Here is a 20,016-nt window from a genome sequence, read left to right as displayed (position 1 = left end):
TACCTCAATAGACCGCAATAGTAGCTCTAGTTGATGATAAGGTATCGCCAAAAAATATTCAATCAAATCTTCCATGCAACAAATTTTCCAAACTCCTACATGCGGCAAGAAAGCCAAAAAAGAATATAACACATATATTATGGAAAATATATATGTGAGAGTATGAACTCCACAAACTCCTTTCGAATAACATCCAAATGCTCTTGGGTGTAAATCTGTGGTGCTCCTTTCATATGTACATATTGATATCAAAGTCAAAGCAATGCATCATGAGAATATATATTATTATTTCAATACATATACTTTGTTATATGCGTAGCAATCTGAGATCGTGGTATTACAAGGGTAGAATATGTCACGCATAAATCGGATGACATAGTATCTGCATTCTACTGCATTTGGTTATCTCGGAGACTATGAATACAATATATAAATAATAGCATTCAATGATAAAATTACATATACATCCAAATAGTTCATTAAATGCTTTATCGTTACACCTCAAACGTATTTTCAAATGATTTCGATACATATGAAAATCTGTCATAAATAGTCTTAAAATCGTGTCAATTACATACAAACAAATTATCATCCTCATACCCTATACCCTATAGCTTTTATCAATACCATGTTCTTATAAACGATTTCTAATGGTTGCAGCATCCTTAGATATACGATTCCCACATTTCAATTAGGAATATTGAATAAAATAGAACTATTCGTATGACGAAACCCAAATTCGATGAATAATTGGATTCCTAAGTCATAATCTTCAAACAGTCTATTTATCAATTGTCTTGATATTAGACAACCTATTTATTTTGATAAAAAAACATTGCATTACAAAAAATAGGACAACTAAGGGTTACATCAGAAAAGTGGTAACCACGCACCATAATCAGAATCCACAAAGGAAAATAATTATCTTCATTTAATGACGTCGGGGGAGACTCCTCGATTAATTAAGAGATTTTGTCAATTATGACACCCCTATTTAGAATTGGAAGGGAAATAATAGACTTCATAGTTGTCTTATTCTCCACAATGTCAAGTAAGGAAGAATTAGGAAAATTCCCCAAATCATGTTGGTGGATCTCAATACAATTAAGACTAATAGCTTCCACAGATTCCAAAACGGTATTCGAGTCGATTGCCGTTGCACCTTTGCCGGCACCTAAGAAGCATGTACATCATGGACACAATAGGACACCGCGAAACGTCAATTCCTAAAAAACTAAGGCATGGGCATGTTAGGGAGATGTTGTTTTTTTAATATTTTTTTTAGAATATTTTTAAATTTAACATAAAATATGTTAAATGTATTTCACTAAAATGCAGAAATATCAAGTCAATTACATCCAATTTTCAACAAAAGTTACAAAATAAAGTTCAAAATGACCAATACAAAGAAAGTTTAAGACTAAAGTTACCATCTCAAATCTCCATTACATCCTCGTGACAATCATCGTTAAAAATTACAGCTTCCAAATCTGTTTAATCCAAAGACACATTTGCTTCTTCAAGCATGCAAGCGTCTTCAAAAGAATCAAAACTATCTCCAGCAATATTTCATGACTTAGTCTCTCTTTCTAAATCTTTTGGGCTTCCTTTTGATAAGAGACAAAGATTACTATGGATGAATACTAAATCTTTTGCACGTTGACGCGTTATTTTATTCCTCTTTGATAGAATTAACAAAAGAATATGTGCTCCAATTTCTTTTGCAACATGAAGAGGAAGAAGGTTATTGCTTGAAGCATTATTGCATAGTCGTCATGAGTTTCCCACAAACTTTTAAGATCTAATATATGTCTATCTACTATAGAATCATAATCAACAAAATCTCTGAATTTTGTAGAGAAATTTGCAAATTCTATATTCACCTTTATACAATCCAAGGGGTTATTAAAATACCTCTTCAAACAATTCATTCTCTCTCGAGTTAATTCTACATCTTGACTCAGAGACACATGATTAAGGTCTTCTGCAAGTCATTCTTCACTATAATACCTAAATATAAGTTTGTTAGAAAGTGTTAAACTCTCCTATAAAACATGAATTATAATACTAGAATAAAGATTAAAAGATAGATAGTAATTAAGTAGTAAGTACCTTAGATTTAGAGAATGTTCTAAACAATGTAGTGGAGTATGTTTTTGTTCCAACAATCAACGAGAAAGTTGGGCACCATATCATAAAAAGATGACTTTTCACTCGATTTCAATCCTTCATGTCTACATATGATTATCTTCACCTTTGCAATCATCAAATCTCATATATCAACTACCAAATGTAAACAAGGCTTATCTGTATCACAAGTTCTGATCATGTCGTATATGGGTGAAGTGAAGGAAAGGATATAATCGATTTTGTCCCACCATAAGTCATTGAGTAATAACTCCATTACATGTTGGGTTTTTCCCACATATCTTCTCTATAATTGACCCACTTGCCATTAATGAACATAGCTTGTAAACCACCTTTGATAATTTTAAACCTCTTGAGCATAATGACAATCGATGCAAAACGTGTTTAAGCTATCGAAAAAGAAATCTAAGAGGTACAAATTCATTAAACATGGCCAGCCTCATAGAATGATTCATGATAAAATTTTTCACTACCATGATGTCACCAGCTACATCGGAGGTCCAACTGCATTCTCCATATGCAATATGATTATTCTAAACATTCTTGGCAACACATATGTTTTTCAAGGCAAGATTCAAGGTATGCACTACACATGGTCTACCTTCATAGATGGCTATAAAGTTGATTAAAGATCTCCTTTGTCACTCCCTTCATCCATCACTCATAATACTCTCCCCTTTCAAATTTCATTCACCTTTAATTGGTACTAATAACCTCTCAATAGTTGTCTTTTCTTGTTGTAAAAGACTCATCCTCAACAATTATATACTGGAGGTACATATCTCGACAACAGATGATTTGCTGCATAACTAAAGGCACCTCTAATTATATTCTGGAGGTACATATAAAAGAAAAAAAGACTCCCATTATAACTAAAGGTGCCTCTAATTATAACTAAGGACTCTCATTTTGTTATTAATTAAATTAGATTTAATTAAAATTGTTTTAATTAAGTAAAAGAAAAAAAAAAGAAAATGGGAGATAACTTCCCACTTCCGACCATTAATAGTGAAAGTGGGGAAGTGGTGACTTCCCCTTCACTCCTCCTTCATTTAAAAGGGAAGTTCTCCCCTTCTTTTTTTGGTCGGTCGAATGAGTTTCTAAAACTCTAGCGAAAAATCACTCTCTCAATCTCTCGATCTCCCTCTCAGTTTTAAGACAGTTCCCATAAACCGAGTTTTTAACATCCAAAGGATAGCGATGAAGGTTTTTTGGTGGCATTGGTGTTTACATCGAAGAAGTGTCTTCAAAGGTATGTTTCACTACTTCCTTTTAATCATGCTTATGTCTTTTCTTTATTGTAATTCCAAAACAAGATCGAAGCATACGTGTTCGCGCTCTTCCGCTGCAGGATTCGATCCCTTCAATTTCTATACTGTTGTTTCCCCGTGTAATTCATCTTGGCCTTCCCTTTATCGTGAGCCACCAAAGCTGATTCACCATGTTGTCTGCCCTTGAAGTAGATGCAGACATTTTCCCTAATTTCCTCCGGGCTTCCTCAGACAAGGCAACATCACAAATAGCTAAAAATTTTAAGCTATTGTCCCCTAACGAATTCGACACCACGGTCCTCATCGTCTCCTAACTGTCAGGCATAGATGTCAACAACCTCATAGCTTTCACATCCTCATCAATCTTGATGCCCATCCTTTCTAGTTTGTTTAATATGTCGGTGTGCTCATTAATATGAGAATTCATCATGGTTCCCTCCTCCATGTGGATATTGAAATACTTCGTCCATAGAAATATTTTAGTGTTAGCAGAAGGTTTCTCATACCTGTCTTGCAAGGCCTGCAACAATTCTTTCATAGTCGTCTCTTTCGCCACGAGACTTCATACACCCATCGACAAAGGCATTATGATGTTTGCAACGGCCTGCTCATCCATCTCATTCCAATCTTTGTTAATCAACCCCGCTGGTCTCTCTCCCAGAGTCTTGTGTATCTTCTTGCACGTAAGAATATCGTTTACTTGCATCTTCCAAAAATTGAAATTCTCTCCAGTGAACTTTAGAACCCCTTCATAATAATGGTGTGCGTGATATTTGTCTCCCATGATCTGCAACTCTATAGCTTTGATACCACTTGTTGAGAAATTAATAGCTCTGAATAATTTTTCCTTCCACAGAAATATCAAACACACACCATAATATGCAAATAAGGAAAAAACTGTAAACAAAAGCAAACGAAAAAGCAAAATTATAGAGGTTCACCACTTTCCCTAACGAATATTTAACTTTGTTTGCACTCCTTACAACCCCAATACCAGAATGCAACGAAGATGAAAAGTCAAGTATTATCATAGTGTAATTAATTTTCTTGCTCAAGTAAATTAGATGTTTAAGGTTCTAGTTCAAGTGTCGTACAACTTTAATTGTGTTGATTAGGTATGAAGGTTGAGCAACAACTTCAACGGCTTAAATGGATGAGAAAATGAATGTCTTTGTAAACAAGTTCTTATTTAATTTTCTAACTAGGACAATGAATTAACGCATGAAGGCATAGTAAGCAAAGGCATAACTACAAAAGATAAGTGCACAAATATAGTCAAACGAACTACTTCAATTATTGTAGTTTTTGTTTTTCTGTGGAATGACCAAGTTTAATACACATATTTTATTTTCTTAAACTGACCTAAGTAAGGAACTCACAATTGTGAGTTTGTGATTTTTCTGGAGTCCCACTTCAATTGGGTCTTTTTCCACTCCAATAGTAATTTATAATTTGTATTATAGTCTAAGTTTCGACACCATTATGTTTCTTTTTTCCACAGATTTCTCTTATTTCAGTCTTGTTTTGTTTGTTGCTCTGTTAACTAGTATTTTGTATTCATGGGTTGTTCATCTATACTATATCTAAATGAGGCTATGGACGAGAATTTTTACCTCCCCATTTTGCCCTCAACTTTTTAATATATACTCAATTTACCCTTCACCTATACTATATATTTTTACGAGATGTTGTTGTTTCAATGAGATGTATGTTTAGAGAAGCGTTAGAAGCAGTGTGTCCCTTCCCATATGGTGTGATTGATCAAGAGGTATGTTTGTTACAAAACAATGTGTCTACTCATTTACAAACTATTTATACAAGGAAATAGTGGAAATTAAAGAACTCATACCTCCTTTCTCCCAAAATGTGATATCTTCTTTTATCAAAGAAATCATACATTTCTAAAAATAGTAGAAATTAAAAGTTTTTGTTCTTTGTAAGGGACACATTGAAGCATACCAAAACCAAGATTTGCGAATATAGAAATTAATTTTAGTTGATGAAGAGGTAAACTATAAAATTACATTTATTAACTTGGATTTATAAATTGATGTGGTTCGTTTTGACCAATAAATTTTGTATTTTGATATTTTCTAAGCATTATGTTTTATAAATTGATGTGAGATTTTGTTTGTTATCATATTCTGAGTATTTTTTTTTTCAAACTAACAGAAACTAATTGTTTTTTTCTCTGGACTATTTTTGGATTCCTATAAAATTAAATTTAATATTTATTTTAACCCACTTGGTTGTTGTTTGCACCATCTTAACTATTTTTAGATTTCTTATTTTAGATTTATATTTTTTTTAATAAAAGAAAAAGTATCGTTGATGTAAATGGAAATATACTTCAACTAATTCTAAAAACGTTCAAAACTAGTTTGTCCTTCAGTTACCACCATTGTTTCAACTAAAACAGAAAAAAGTTCAACAATAAAATCTCCAGTCCCTTCAGAGTGACAAAAGACCACTTAAAAATAGTAAGAGAAATGATTCCTCAAATCACAACCAAGAAAATTTTATTTATTCATCTTTTCATGATCTTAACTAATTTTGAATTTTTTATTTTATATTTATATTTTTTTATTAATTAATGATACGGTTAGTTCTGACCAATAATTTTTGTACTATGATATATTCTACTTTTCTCTAAATTGATGTTAATTTTGGATGTACTTCGATCATATTTTGATTATCTGTTTTTGAAATGCATGTGGCTTGGTTGTTGTTTGCTTGATCTTAACTACTTTTGGATTCCTTATTTTATGTTTATATTTTTTATAAATTAACATGAATTTCTAAATTGATGTGGTTAGTTTTGACCAATAAGTTATATTGTGATCATATTGATTGTTGTTTTACTTGGTATTAAATATTTATTATTTTAATTGTTAAATAAATTAATTATTCTAGCACTATTTGCAGGGAACAAAAATTCAAGTTGTATTGTTAAACGAAGTTATTGAAAAAATAGGAAACATGTAAGGACTGTTTGATGTTTTGGAAAAAAAAAAAAGAAAGAAAAAAAAAGGTGAATTTTGAACTTTTGCTTGAAAGGATATTTTGGTCTTTTTGCATAAAAAAAAGAAAAGAAAAGAAAATTAGAATTTTAAGGTGGCACGTGTGTGTGGTGTTGTGTGTGTGTGACAATTGTTTTAATAAAAGAAAACAAAAGAAAAGAAAAGAAAAGAAAGATTGAAAAAAAAAAAGAAGAAGGGAGAGAACAGAGAAATCAGGGAGGAAGAGTTTGAAGAAATGGGTGCTGATTTCTGGATCCAAAACTTAGTAAGTTTTCATGGAAACCAATTAAGAGACACCATGAGTTATAGAACTCCTTTAAGGTGAAGATTTGTGGGTTTTATTCTTTGAATTTGTGGGTTGTTTTGTTATGTGCAAGAACACCTATGGAAGAGTTAAAGAAAATAGATTTTCGGTTTTCTTAATTGATTTTACAGATAAGGTAAGGTTTGTTGATGGGTTATATGGTAGGAGTTTAAACAAGAAATTGTTGGGGAATGGAAGGAAGATGAGTATAGTTGCTTGAGATTTTTCTAGAATGCATTAATGGTTGTAAAACGGTAAAGAAATTAGTACTGAAAAGAGAGTTGTGGTTGGAAAGGAAGGAAGGAAAGAAAGAAAAAAAAAAAACAAAATAAGAGAGGGAAGGAAATTTTGGGGCTCGACTGAAGGAAGAAGAAAAACAATGATAGGGTTATATTGTTGATTTGTAGGGAGAGAAAGAGAGTAGTGGATTATAAAATTGGATTTATGGCATAATTTGAAAATAATGTGATTTATATTGGAAATAAGAGGATGTTGAAATTATATTGGATTAAAGCATGAATTAATTTGGCACTGGATCGATATTTCAGGTCAAGCGGAATTTGGAACAGCGTACGATTCGATTTAAAGGATTTGTGAGTGGTTATTTTATTAAACGTTTTTGAATATTTATTATAGAATTTCTGAGAAATTATATATATTATGTAAGATTTAGCATTTCTGCTAAGAATGAAAGAAAATGTGTTTGTCTGATAATTTAAAAATATTTCTTAGAATTTAGAAATGTTTTATGATTTCAAAGAAATATTTGAGAAAGTTATGAAATCTCATTTTTAGAATGAGATTTCAGAAAATGATTTTAGAATTTTATGAAATGTTCTTAGAAAAAAAGATTTTAGAAATGATTTGAGAAAGATATAAATATTCTTAGAAAGAAGAAGAAAATAATTTTAGAACTATTAATGAGATTGAGAATAGTTTTCAAACCACCATGTTATTGTATCCAGGTGATTATCCGTATGCTATAAGAATGTGTTTCTATAGTATACCCAAAATAGAAAGTCTTTAGGACCATTTAACTCCACGTGTTGAGAGAATTATTCTGCTATGCATATTGAGATTACTCTATGCTAGTAGACCAGAATTATTCTGCTATGTGTATTGAGATTACTCTATGCCAGTAGACCAGAATAGAATATGGATACATGTGTGGTGTTCAGTTTTATCTATCTGTTTTATGCTTGAAGGAAGAATGTTTTATATGTTTTCGAACGTGTTTTAGAGCGGTTGAGAAGTTGGTGTAATTGGGTCGTAGGGGACGCATGGGAATGTTGGGGTGATTAGGGCCAAATTCGGATTCCAAATCCTGGACTTAGGAGCATTACCTTTTCGATTTGCCTAGAAAGAAATTGTTGATACAAGTTTATTATGAGAAATTTTACTGAGTTTTTAGTTGCTCAAGTTTTATGAAGTTCAGATGAGAATGTTGTTACTTCAGTTTTATGAAGTTTGTTTTAAGAACTGAATTTCAGTTGTTTATGAAAGAAGTAATATTTTCCTATTAGCCTACCACTCACTAAGCTTTCCAGCTCACCGCTTATCATTTGTTTTTCCCCCCAGGTTGTACCTGAGTATCTAACTTTCTGAGTTTCAAGGAGAATTTAGTTCAGCTTCTGCCACCTAGAGTAGTTGAGGATTTGCATATCACTTTGTACGTACATGTAGTTGTTGTAAAACTGTTATCACCCTTTTGATAAAAAGAAATGTTTAGAATGGATGTAAGAATGGTCATTCTGTTAAGATTATTGATTTATTGTGCATCCATTCAGAGTTTGTTATTCAAAGTTTAGGTCAAAGCTAAGAAAGAAAGTTGACCATGGACGTCGTAGCTAGTCGGGGTCTGTGGTCGGGGCGACTTGTTTTAGAACTAGTAGATGTTTTGGGATGGGTCGCGTCAGTTTGGTATCATAGAATAAAGATCCCGCATTAGATGAGAAGTATATGCATTACAGTTCATTTAAATAATGTGTGATATGCATTACATTATAAGAAGTCCTGCATCGTGGAGGCAGAATGCATTTGTTTTAAGAATTTGAAACTCAAGGTACTACTGGTAGAATCAACAGAAAGAAAGAGAAAGAAGTTAGTAAGACCAGTCATAAGAAAATAGACCATGAGATTGAGATAGATGTTGAGTAAAAGTAGTTTTATGGTTATGGCTCCCACGAAGGTAAGAGAAATGAGAACAAAGCTATAAGAGTTAATTGATAAGAGGTGTACTGGTTCAGGAAACGTAATTGTTGTATTGGTGCTCTAAGCAAGAAGCGTTGGTTTTAATAAGTTTTGCCTAGTAAAATTGGTTCCTCTCTTCCCTCTCTCCTCTCGCTCTCTTTCCTCTCGCTCTCTCTCATCTTTCTCTTCCTTTGCTCACTCTCTTCTTCCTCTCTTCCCCCTCTCCTCTTTCCTCTCTCCCTTCCTCTCTATCACTCTCTTGTTCTTCTCGCTCTCTCTCCCCTCTTCCCTCTCTCCTCTTACTCTCTCTCCTCTCTTCCCTCTACCTCTCTCCCCTCTCCTATCCTCTCTTATCTCCCCTTTTAGTTAAAAAAAAAAAAAAAGAGAGAATGAGAGAAAAATACCTATAGTATCACAGAACAGAGAAAAATAGAAGGAAAAAAAGAAGAGAAAGAATGAGTTAATGGAAAATTAGAGAAAGAAAAGAAATCTAGAAAAGGAGAGAGGGAAATAGAGGGGGGGGGGGGGGGGGGATCGGGAAAAAGAGAGAGGGAACAAGAGAGAGAAATCTAAACAAAAAAGATGAGTGGAGGGATAATGAAAGTAAATTGGTATTCAAATGATGTCAATAGATTAGAAAATATAAGTTTTGAAAAAAGTGGGTAAAAAACAATATTACCTTGGTAAAAAGGCTATCCAGCCCAAAATCCCTTCAATTGTGCCTATGAAATATGTTTAGAACAATAATATTTTGGTCCTTTTATTTTTCTATACAAGTATATATATTCTTATATATGTAAAGTTATTTTATTATAACTATTTTTTAAGTCAATGTAAAGTTTTTTTCTTTCGTTAAAATGCTATATTGATCCGTGTATTTTTAGGTTTGGTTCATTTCGATCCTGTATTTTAAAAACTCTCTTTTTTATCCTTGTAATTTAACCTTTTTTTTGTTACAACATTGAAACTTCTATTGTTTTTTTTCTATTTGAAAAAAAAAACATCTCATACTAGTTGTTTAATCGTTGGTCCCCAAAGGACACCTCACCCGATTTATTTAATCACGAGGGTGAGCATCCTACGGAAGTAGACAATACTAGGTCGAACCACTATCGAACTAAGGATCTAGTCGAGTGGTTATTCCACTACCCACGATGAGGCGCTTCAACTGCTTTCCCTCACAATGCGTAATTTCCCTATTCTTACGGAGCGGTAGCCGCATTGTTCAAACGGGATGTGCCAGCTCGCACAATGGTTACTTTTTCTTATCTTCTTATAAATACCCAAAAATCGTTGAAGGGGGTAAGGGAAAACATACTGATAAGTGCTTTATTATTATTTTCGTTTGGCATAGAGACTAACTAGACCATCAGAGTGCTAATTTGTTTTTTGCAAGTTTCAATTCGCGAGTGTTTTCAGGAATTTATTGTGATTATTGATTTTTCAGTAAGAACAATTGGCACCATTTGTGGGGATGAGAGTTCTCTCTAAATTTGGAATTAATCAAACAAGCTTAGTAGCCAACCAAGCAGAGCGATGGCGGAAGAAAGAATGCCGCATGACCCAGCTCCTCAAGTACCGCCCGACAAATGGGCCAAGAGTTAACGGAACTGCGTGCGGAGCTCAATGAGGTCTGATTGGAGTTAGGTGGTGTCGCCCAATTGAGGGTGGAGATAGCCAACTTAACTGTGGTCTTGCGTCGCGGTCAAATCCCAGAGGCAATAACAGAGGACATACATGCACTAGGACCATCTATCAGGGTTTGAGAGGCTGACGTACACAAACATACTGCTGAATCACCCATTCTAAGGGATCCAACGCACGGAAAGGTTCCGGCGATATCATAGGAGGAAGACGTTCCACCACGGGTGCCAGTTCGCGAGCGCCTCAATTTAGGAGTAAGACGAACTGCTACAATCGACCCAAGAGAAGGTTTGGCGTGCACGTTACGGTAGGGACTCTCGACCTACGTCAGACGTTGGATGAACGCAACATACCTCAACAGGTCGGACAACAAACTTCGGTTACGCTGAATTTTGGGTCTACCCCAGCTACCGGGGGGGAGGGGTCAACTCAAATACAATTCAATGGCCGCCTACCGCAATGACCGCCACCACTTTGACATACCAGGCCACGGTCGATATACCGGAAGTGCAGGATTCCATGAAGGAAGTAATCAACAAGCTTCAAAGTGATTTTAATGCTTTAAAACAAAGTTGCAAGACGGATGATGCTCATTGGGTAGAGTTAGGCGAACGGGAAGATCCCTCATTCACCGCCCCTATAATGGCATATCCACTTCCACCAAAAATGAAAAAGCTAGATATGAAGCCATATGACGGATCAACTGATCCAATCGACCACATCGAGCTATACGAGGGTTTGATGGAACTAAGTGCAGCAGGGGATGAAATGAAGTGTAGGGCTTTCTCTGTTACCTTGAAGTGCCAAGCCCGGTCCTGGTACAGACAGTTAAAACTCAAGACCATCGGGTCCTGGAAGCAATTGAGAAAGGTTTTTATAAGCCAATTATCTGCCCAACACGACAGGAAAACGCCCAACACCCATCTCCTTACCATTTATCAATCGGAGGACGAGTCGCTACGTGATTTCGTTGGGAGATTTATGGCAGAGAAAATTAAGGTCCTCGACTGCTCAGATGATGCAGCCAGAATGACTTTCACATCAGCTATAAATAATCCTGACCTGGTCCATTCTTTTGCCATCCAACCAGCTCGGACTTACAGCGAAGCAATTCAACGAGCATGTTAGTACATGCATGCTGGGGATGTCCTTTGGTCAAAACACCTCCAGCATCAAATAGTGATATCTAGGCATGCGCAAGCTCAAGGGCAGAGCTCGTAGTCGAGAAGAGACCATATAAGCTGCGATCATGAGTCAAAAAAGTCAACATATGATAGTCGACCATGACAAGAACAGACGGTATGAGTCCATGATTGCTGCTAAAGGCAGTTTAACCGTTACAATCCTCTAAATGTCCCACTCTCAGAATTCCTGGCCAATATCGAAAACAGTGATTTGCACACAATGCTAGAGAAGCCGAGTAAGATGAAATCAAGTCCGGACAAAAGAAGCAAAAGCAAATATTGTCGATTTCACAGGGATCATGGACACGATACTTCACAGTGCTATGACGTGAGAGACCAGATCGAGAATTTAATCAGGTGAGGTCATTTAAAAAAGTACATAGGAAAGAGGCCAGTAGTGATTAACACCATATTTAGTGGTCCAAGTAGAGGACAATCAGGCAATAAAAGGAAAGTCCTTGTTAGAGAGACTAGTCATGAAGTTAACACTTCATACCACCAGCCAACAGTGACTATTACTTTTACCTCGACTGATTTGGAAGGGGTCCACCTGCCGCATAATGATGCATTAGTAATCTCACCCATAATTGATAATGTGTAAGTCCGATGAGTACTTCTTGACGGAGGGGCCTTAACCAATATACTCTCACTCTCAACCTATCTGGTCTAGGGTCAGGAAAAGTCGCTGCTGAAGCGGTGTCCGACACCCCTAGTCAGTTTCTCGGGAGAGTTAGTTGTGGCAGAAGACTGTACCGAACTACCCGTCATCATTGGCGAGGGCGACAGCAAGGTTCGGAAAATTGCCGAATTTGTTGTCATGGATGGCGCATCAACGTACAATGTCATTTTGGGACGTCCATACATTCACGAGCTACAAGTTGTGCCATCCACCTACCACCAGATGATGAAGTATCTAACTGTCAATGGTGTTGGAATCGTCAAAGGCGAACAGAAGGCTTCACGGGAATGTTATGCAACAGCATTGAAGGGTACCCGAACTTGTGTAGTAGTCCTTAAGGCTACATCCACCGAGGTGACTTCCAGCGATGAGATCAGCAACGAACTCGGATGGGGAACATCAAAGTAAGAGGTCGAGGAGATTAAGTTAGGAGCCGATGAGAAGTTCGTCAGCATTGGACTGGGGCTGAAAGCTCCAATACAAGAAGAACTAGTTAATTTTCTACAAACGAATGCTGATGTATTTGCATGGTCTCACGAAGACATGCCGGGAATAGATTCGAATGTGATATTCATAGGCTGAACATTGATCCAAATTGTAAGCCTGTTAAACAAAAGCACCGACTTGTCGACGCTGCTTGTAGCGCTATAATATCTGAGGAAGTTAATAAGCTCCTCAAGGCTGAATTTGTTAAAGAAGTTTACTACCCCGCGTGGCTCTCTAATATTGTAATGCTAAAAAAAGCAAACGGGAAATGGAGAATGTGTGTCGACTTTACTGATCTTAATAAAGCATGTCCAAAAGACGGCTTTCCCCTTCCCCGAATTGACTAACTCGTTGATGCGATAGTAGGCCATGAGTTATTGACCTTCATGGACGCATATTCGGGGTACAACCAAATAAAAATGCATGTACCCGACCAGGAGAATACAGCCTTCATAATAGATCAAGGTTTCTACTGTTATAAAGTGATATCTTTTGGTCTTAAGAATGCAGGGGCAACATATCAGCGGTTGGTTAACATGATGTTCAATAAGCATATAGGCCGTAATATGGAGGTCTACGTGGATGATATGTTAGTTAAAAGTCTTACAGCCGAACAACATGTGGTTGACCTGACAGAAGACTTCGGCGTACTGAAGTATTATCAAATGTAATTAAACCCAACCAAATGTGTGTTTGGGGTTTCTTAGGGAAAGTTCCAAGGATTTATGGCTAATCGCAGAGGGATAGATGCAAACCCAGACAAAATTAAGGTTGTACTAGAGATGGAATCTCCTAAAAACTTGAAGCAATTACAATGCTTGAACGGTTGAATAGCCGCGTTAAATCGGTTTGTCTCCTGATCAACTGACAAATGCCTGTCATTCTTTAAAATCCTACGAACGAAGGGGAAGTTCGAATGGACGGATGAATGTGAGCAAGCTTTTGTCAAGCTAAAAGAATATTTGGGTTCAACACCTTTGTTGTCAAAACCAGAACATGGTGACTGTTTGTACCTATATCTGGCAGTTTCCAATACCGCAGTCAGTTCGGTCTTGATAAGAAGTAATGGAGGAGTACAAAGCCCAATGTACTATACGAGTAAGTCAATGACGAGTGCAGAAACTAGATACCCGGATATCGAAAAGCTAGCTTTGGCTCTAGTCAATTCGGCCCGGTGGTTACGACCTTATTTCCAAGCGCACAAGATCTGGCTCACATAGTACGGGTTGAAGTGTTGAGCTCGCCTTCTATCGATCAAGAAGAGCATTGTTCGGTTGAGGCCCGACCTCGGTGCTGGATAGACCCAATCATTAAATTCCATAAAGGAATTCAGCCGGACGATTAAAGCGAGGTTAAAAAACTGCACCGTCAAGCCGCTCATTACATACTACAGGGAGAAATGTTGTACAAGCGTGGATATTTGTTACCCTTACTTTAATGCCTTACACCAGATGAAGCAGATTATGTGATCAGAGAAGTACATGAAGGAATTTGTGGAGATTACACTGGGGCTCGAACCCTGATGTCGAAAATCATTCGGCAGGGATATTACTGGCCGAGTATAAGCAAAGACACGAAAACTTTCGTGTAAAAATGTGACAAGAGTCAGAGATATGCTGATTTGATAAAACAGCCACCCGAAAGTTTGACGTCAATCTCTAGTCCGTGGCCCTTTGCCCAATGGGGAATTGACCTTATTGGACCACTACCTACTGGTAAAGGCCAGGTAAGGTTTGCCATTGTTGTCGTTGATTACTTCACTAAATGGGCCGAAGTAGAACCTTTGGCTACCATAACGGAAGCCAAAGTGAGAAATCTTGTCTGGCGCAATATAATCTGTCGATTCGGAATTCCGCATGCCATAATTACTGATAATGGGAAGTAGTTCGATAATGACAAATTCAACTGTTTCTGTGCAAACCTCAGAATAAAGCACTTTATCTCTTCACTTGCCCATCCACAAGCTAACGGTAAGGTGGAAGCAGTTAATAAAATTTTAGTACGAGGATTAAAGACGAGGTTTGAAGAATTGAAGGGTGAAAGAAGAGCTCCCAGGTGTATTATGGTCTTACCGAACTACGCCAAGGGGCTCGACTAATCAAACCCCATATTCGTTATATGAAAGATCTTAATTATTCTAATATGAATGAACTGGATTCAATTATTCTGTTATGTAATTCAAATTGCAAGAGAATAGTGAATGACACAAAATTTTGACAATAGTTTTACTCCCATTAATAATAAAATACTTCTTCTCCCAAAATATTTTTTACTCGGAATAATTTCCGAGTTACAGCAGGAAACAAAATATAAAAAAAACTAGAAAAAAGGGCCATCAGTTTCGTTTGCGCTTCTTTTTCATGGACAGATGCCGCTCCAGAAATGCAATACGGTGTTCCATGGCGCGACTTTCCTCCTCAAGGACCGACTATTCTTTCTCCCAACTCTTCTTCTCCTTCTTCAGCGCTTGACATTCGACTTCGAATCTCAAGGATGTCACGGTTGACTCCTATAGTTTGTTCACAAGATGTGCAACCTCGTTTTTCAGTTTGAGGGTCTTCTCTTCAGCCCTCCGAAGTTCGAATGTTGACGGAGGAGCAATGTAGCACAGGAGACAAGTGGATGAAGGTCCCCCCTCGTTGACTGGTGACGGGTTGGGGGCAGTTGGCGAGGCCGGAGCAGCAGACTGAGAAGAAGAAGAAGAAGAAGAAGAAGAATCTCCGGAATGGTCAGAGGAAATCTCCATAAAAGTGGTGGGAGGACCATTTACTTCCTCATACATGGTGCGGAAGGATTTGAGAAATGAAATGAAGGAAGACTGGGATCGCTGAAGGGAGTAGAATGAAGTGGAACCACTAACGTGATAAATATATAGAGAAAAGGGAAGAAATCAAAACGTCAGTGCGTCAATCGGTTTAATTATGAAAATCGAAACGGTGTCTAGAGGAATTAAAGGCTACCATGCAGTCGAATTAATTAAAGAGCGCAGTGGAAATAAATGAAAAGATACGATTTGATGCGAAAAATTGTGCCTGAAATTTAAGGACGATTATATCACGAAATTTAGATAATAAAATCTCGTAATGATTCGAAACTAATACGAGTTCGAAATTTACAAAAACCGAGCTGTCCACCAACTCCTCTTTAACTAGTGGTCAAAGGATCAAGTGCAGTATCATCATTTATCTCAATTACAGTACTAATTCTGACCTCGTCACCAGTTCCAGTGTGGCGTCCCAGTTTGGCGACTTCAGAGGGGGGTGAAGTGCCTAACTCTTTGTTAGGGTCAAAATTAGCTGTTGGTTCAGATGTTCACTTCATGGCTAACTCCCAGTCATGGTCGAACATGGAGACGAGTTGGTCAGAGTCGACTTTTTTAGCAAATCGCTTAAGTCATTCGACTGCATATTCAAGACCGCAGTATTCCAAATCTTTCTCGAGTTGCCTGAACTCAGGGAACTGAGACATTACCTCATATAAAAGATTGAAATTGCCGAGTCTAGCTTCAGTATTGACAAGTCTGGATTCCGCGTTCGCAAGCTTTGATATATAGTCTTCTACCACCTTCTCGATTCGTGAAACTTAGATTCAATGTTGGCCAAATTCAATTCAGTCTGCCCGAGTTTCGACTTGATGTCAACCAATTCTTCCTCGGCTAATTCCCTCCTGCCGACCTCAGCATTTAAAGTCTCTTTCGTGAAGGACTTCAGTCGAGATAGTTCGGCTTCGATCGACCTTCTTTTCTCGACCTCAGCATTCAGGATATTCCATGTATAGGTCTTTAGTTCGACGAGTTCTCTCTCAGTTGAGCAATAAGCGGTCTGACTTGATCGGCCTCAGTCTTCAGCTCGAAATTTTCAGTCTGCAGTCGAAACACCTCCTCTTCCAGCTTGGTCTGTTCGACTTTGTATTTGTTATTCTCAATGATGCATTTTTCAGAAGCAGCGAGGACGTTAAGAGTCTCGAGCTTTAGGGTTTTAAACTCTTCTTTCTCCTTAGCCAGAGCCTCCTGTTCCTTTCGAAGCTCTTCCAACAGGGTGTTGTAGTTGGTAAATTGAGTAGAACAGGCGTTAGCCTTCTTAGTGGCTTCTACGAGCTTGATTTTGTTTTTCGACCAGCCGTATCACGGTAAGAAAGCTTCATTCCAATAGAGGCCACCCCGCGGCAAGAGACGACTAAGGCCTGAGGTTTGAATTTAAAGTTTAGAAAAGACGCATGTAACAGAGGTGATGAAAGGAAAAGAAAGGAAAGTCAAGGTTTACCTTGGCGATGCATGTGGTTGCCTCATAAAAGAGTTCATGAGCTGAATAAGAGTTGCTGCAAATATACCTCTCTGACTCGCCCGAGAGAGCAGGATAAAGTTTGTTCACGAGCGATAAAGTTTCACTCACACAGAGGTCGGTTAGGAAGGGAGGCACTAAATCGACAGAGACGGGGGAGTTCTAGACACATTAAAAGAACATTCCCCCGCATTGGAAGGACCGGCAGCGAAGCCCGTATTGTCCATCAAAGGGGAGCGTGATTGAACCTCGTCGAGCTCGTAAAGGGATATCCTAGGCCCGCCTCCTGAGGCTTCAAATTTGGATCCGTCTCTGCCGTGTGAAGAAGGCTAACGCCACTCTCAAGAAGAACATGAGGGATAGCTTCCGTGTGAAGATCAGTGGATTAATTAGATCCTCATCACATTGCAACCTCTTCCTTCTCAAAGGTTGTTGGTCCTCAACGCCACTCTCTCGTAGAGAGTGTTCGCTAGAAATCTCGTTTATTGCTACTTCAGCAAAGGAAGAAGCAGGCCTCTGGCCATAGGTATTTCTCGGGGTAGATGGCTTGGTCGCAGGAGGATAGAATGACACGGTAGGCACCTCGGGCCCGGTGTTAGGCGCAGCCCGTGCTTGTGTCACGCAAGCCCTCTTCTGCCTTGCCTTTTTCGGGGGAGAGTTCGTAGCCACTTCTTCCCCAGCTGCAGAGTCAAAAGTACCAACCCCTAGCAGAATTTCATGGCGACGACTGCTCTTAAACTTCTGTGGCCGGGGATGCACAAAAGAATATTTGGATCCAGTTAGTGAGAATTCAAAAAGAGCGAAGAAGTAAAATAATGAAGGAGAAAGGAAAGACAACCTTCAGTAAGCTTAGCTGTGAGCCTGCAATTCCTTAAGTTCCTGTTTGACAGGAGATCAGGACTATAGCGATCTCAGGCTGAAAGGGTTGCACAGTGTTGTGGGCATGCTTGTCCAGGGTGTGTTACCCATGGCCGCATGTCCAAACCATCCTCACCACTCGCTTTCCTTTCATGTCTTTAAAGCTTTCTAGTGTAATTTTCTTGTATCGGGTTTTTGGGGTTGTAGGTGGATTTTGGCCGAGCGGCTTTGGAACTAGGTGTGTATTAGTAAGATATGTAAGCACGCCAAATTTCAAGCCAATCGGAGTTCACACGGGCCCTGTAGGCCACCGAGTGACTCCTCGCCACTTAGGACGTCTACACCTGCCACACCAAAAATGCCTTATAATGTACCTTAGGGGGGACCAAGTAGTCATCAAACCTCCCCCCGACCAAGTGTTGTATACTTTCTTGCAATCAAAGCTTTCTTGCATCCAATGTCTACAATGCTTGTTTTAAAGATGTTTTCAACTGTTTTTCTCTCTCACGTTTTCTAAAACCAATTTTCTCCTAAAACGTGAGCGGAGGCTAGACCCACGACCGAGATTGTCCGCAACTTACTGTTTTCCCGGCTGACTTGCTCGTTTGAGCTAGAGCAAGTGCCGCACAATCGCTCGAGCTGCTTTAAAAAGGTGCGATTGTGACACACAGCCCGCTAGAACCGGTCTGGATTCCTTGGTCAACTGTGGTGGAGGATCAATTAATATTGTAAAAGTAGAGAATCATTTTTTTAAAAAAAATGGGACTTCAGTCGAAATGAATGAAAGAGGGAGGCGACCTTAAGTTTGAACTTACCTAGTCTATCGAATTTCATAGGGACCTCACAGTAAGGGGCCCTTTCACTAGTAGTCATCGGTCAGTTTCCCGAAACATAAACCACCTTGATTTCCAATTGTTTATAGAGGTTGGGCCATTCACTATAGAGGAAAAACCTTTCTCCATTACAGGCTCGTTGACTAATTTCGCAAGGCCGGGAAAGCAACTCAGGTAATATCGGCCTGGGGCTTTTGACGACTTCTTAAGGGTATAGATGGCAAGCATCTGCTTGACAGCCAGAATGCAGGACCTATCCTTGCAGAATCTCCACCACAAATACCAGAAGCCCATCAGAGTGCCCCATCCATTTAGGGTTAGTTGGGCAGGAGCTAAATTAACAGCGTTGAGAAAAAGCTGGCGAAGGGATGTAAGGGCAATCTAATGTCGTACTCGAACATTTGGGGGTAGAAACTAACACACCCTAGCGGGGGTTTATTGATGGTTTCACCCGTCGTAGGGATTCTCAACTCAATGTTGTTTGAGATAGAATAATTATACCTAAGGATCCCCAATAATTCTTCAGGGCAATTGGAATACGAATAATCGGAGTAATCGTCGCTAATGTCCGGTGATTCACTATGCTTACTCCGGTGGGATTTTTTACTTTTTACTGGGGGATTCTCTAAGGGTGCTAGGGAAGTTGAAGTCCTATGGAAACTAACATCGAATGATTTAGTCCTAGCCATTAATGAAGCTTAAAGGGCTGAGGTGAGATCGAAACAGATGCGAGCATAACCTAACGCAAAGTAAGGGTGAAAGAAGCGCCTAACCTCGTGAGTCTGAGATAGTTGAAGTCCCCAGCAACGGAAATCCCAGAGCGATTTTCGAACACCTAAGCGAAATTCGTATTGAGCCGTAGAATTTTCTCAAAGTAAGGGTTATTGTTTAACCGTCGGTCCCCAAAGGACACCTCACCCGATTTATTTAATCACGAGGGTGAGCATCCTACAGAAGTAGACAATACTAGGTCGAACCACTACCGAACTAGGCATTTAGCTGAACTAAGGATCTAGCAGAGCGGTTATTCTGCTACCCACGATGAGGTGCTTTAACTGCTTTCCCTCACAACACGTAATTTCCCTATTCTTTCGGAACGGGAGTCGCATCGTTGAAACT

At 38.4% G+C, this 20,016-nt stretch overlaps 1 long non-coding RNA gene and 1 pseudogene across 1 annotated transcript; one reads left to right on the top strand and one right to left on the bottom strand.

Annotated features, from left to right (window-relative positions):
• Positions 1 to 1,691: 1,691 nt before the first annotated feature.
• Positions 1,692 to 2,738, bottom strand: LOC148210683 (uncharacterized; annotated as a pseudogene).
• Positions 2,739 to 6,617: 3,879 nt separating this feature from the next.
• LOC148210682 (uncharacterized) lies at positions 6,618 to 8,545 on the top strand. The gene is made up of 3 exons (XR_015791914.1): positions 6,618 to 6,704; positions 7,292 to 7,336; positions 8,322 to 8,545. It is a non-coding gene; the product is annotated as an uncharacterized LOC148210682 (long non-coding RNA).
• Positions 8,546 to 20,016: the final 11,471 nt, after the last annotated feature.

Source organism: Momordica charantia (assembly GCF_013281855.1).
Source record: "Momordica charantia cultivar OHB3-1 chromosome 6 unlocalized genomic scaffold, Mcharantia_2.0 BLBB01000006.1, whole genome shotgun sequence".
NCBI classification, from domain to species: domain Eukaryota; kingdom Viridiplantae; phylum Streptophyta; class Magnoliopsida; order Cucurbitales; family Cucurbitaceae; genus Momordica; species Momordica charantia.
The sequence above is the reverse complement of the archived record's forward strand: the minus strand, read 5'-3'. Positions and strand labels throughout refer to the sequence as shown.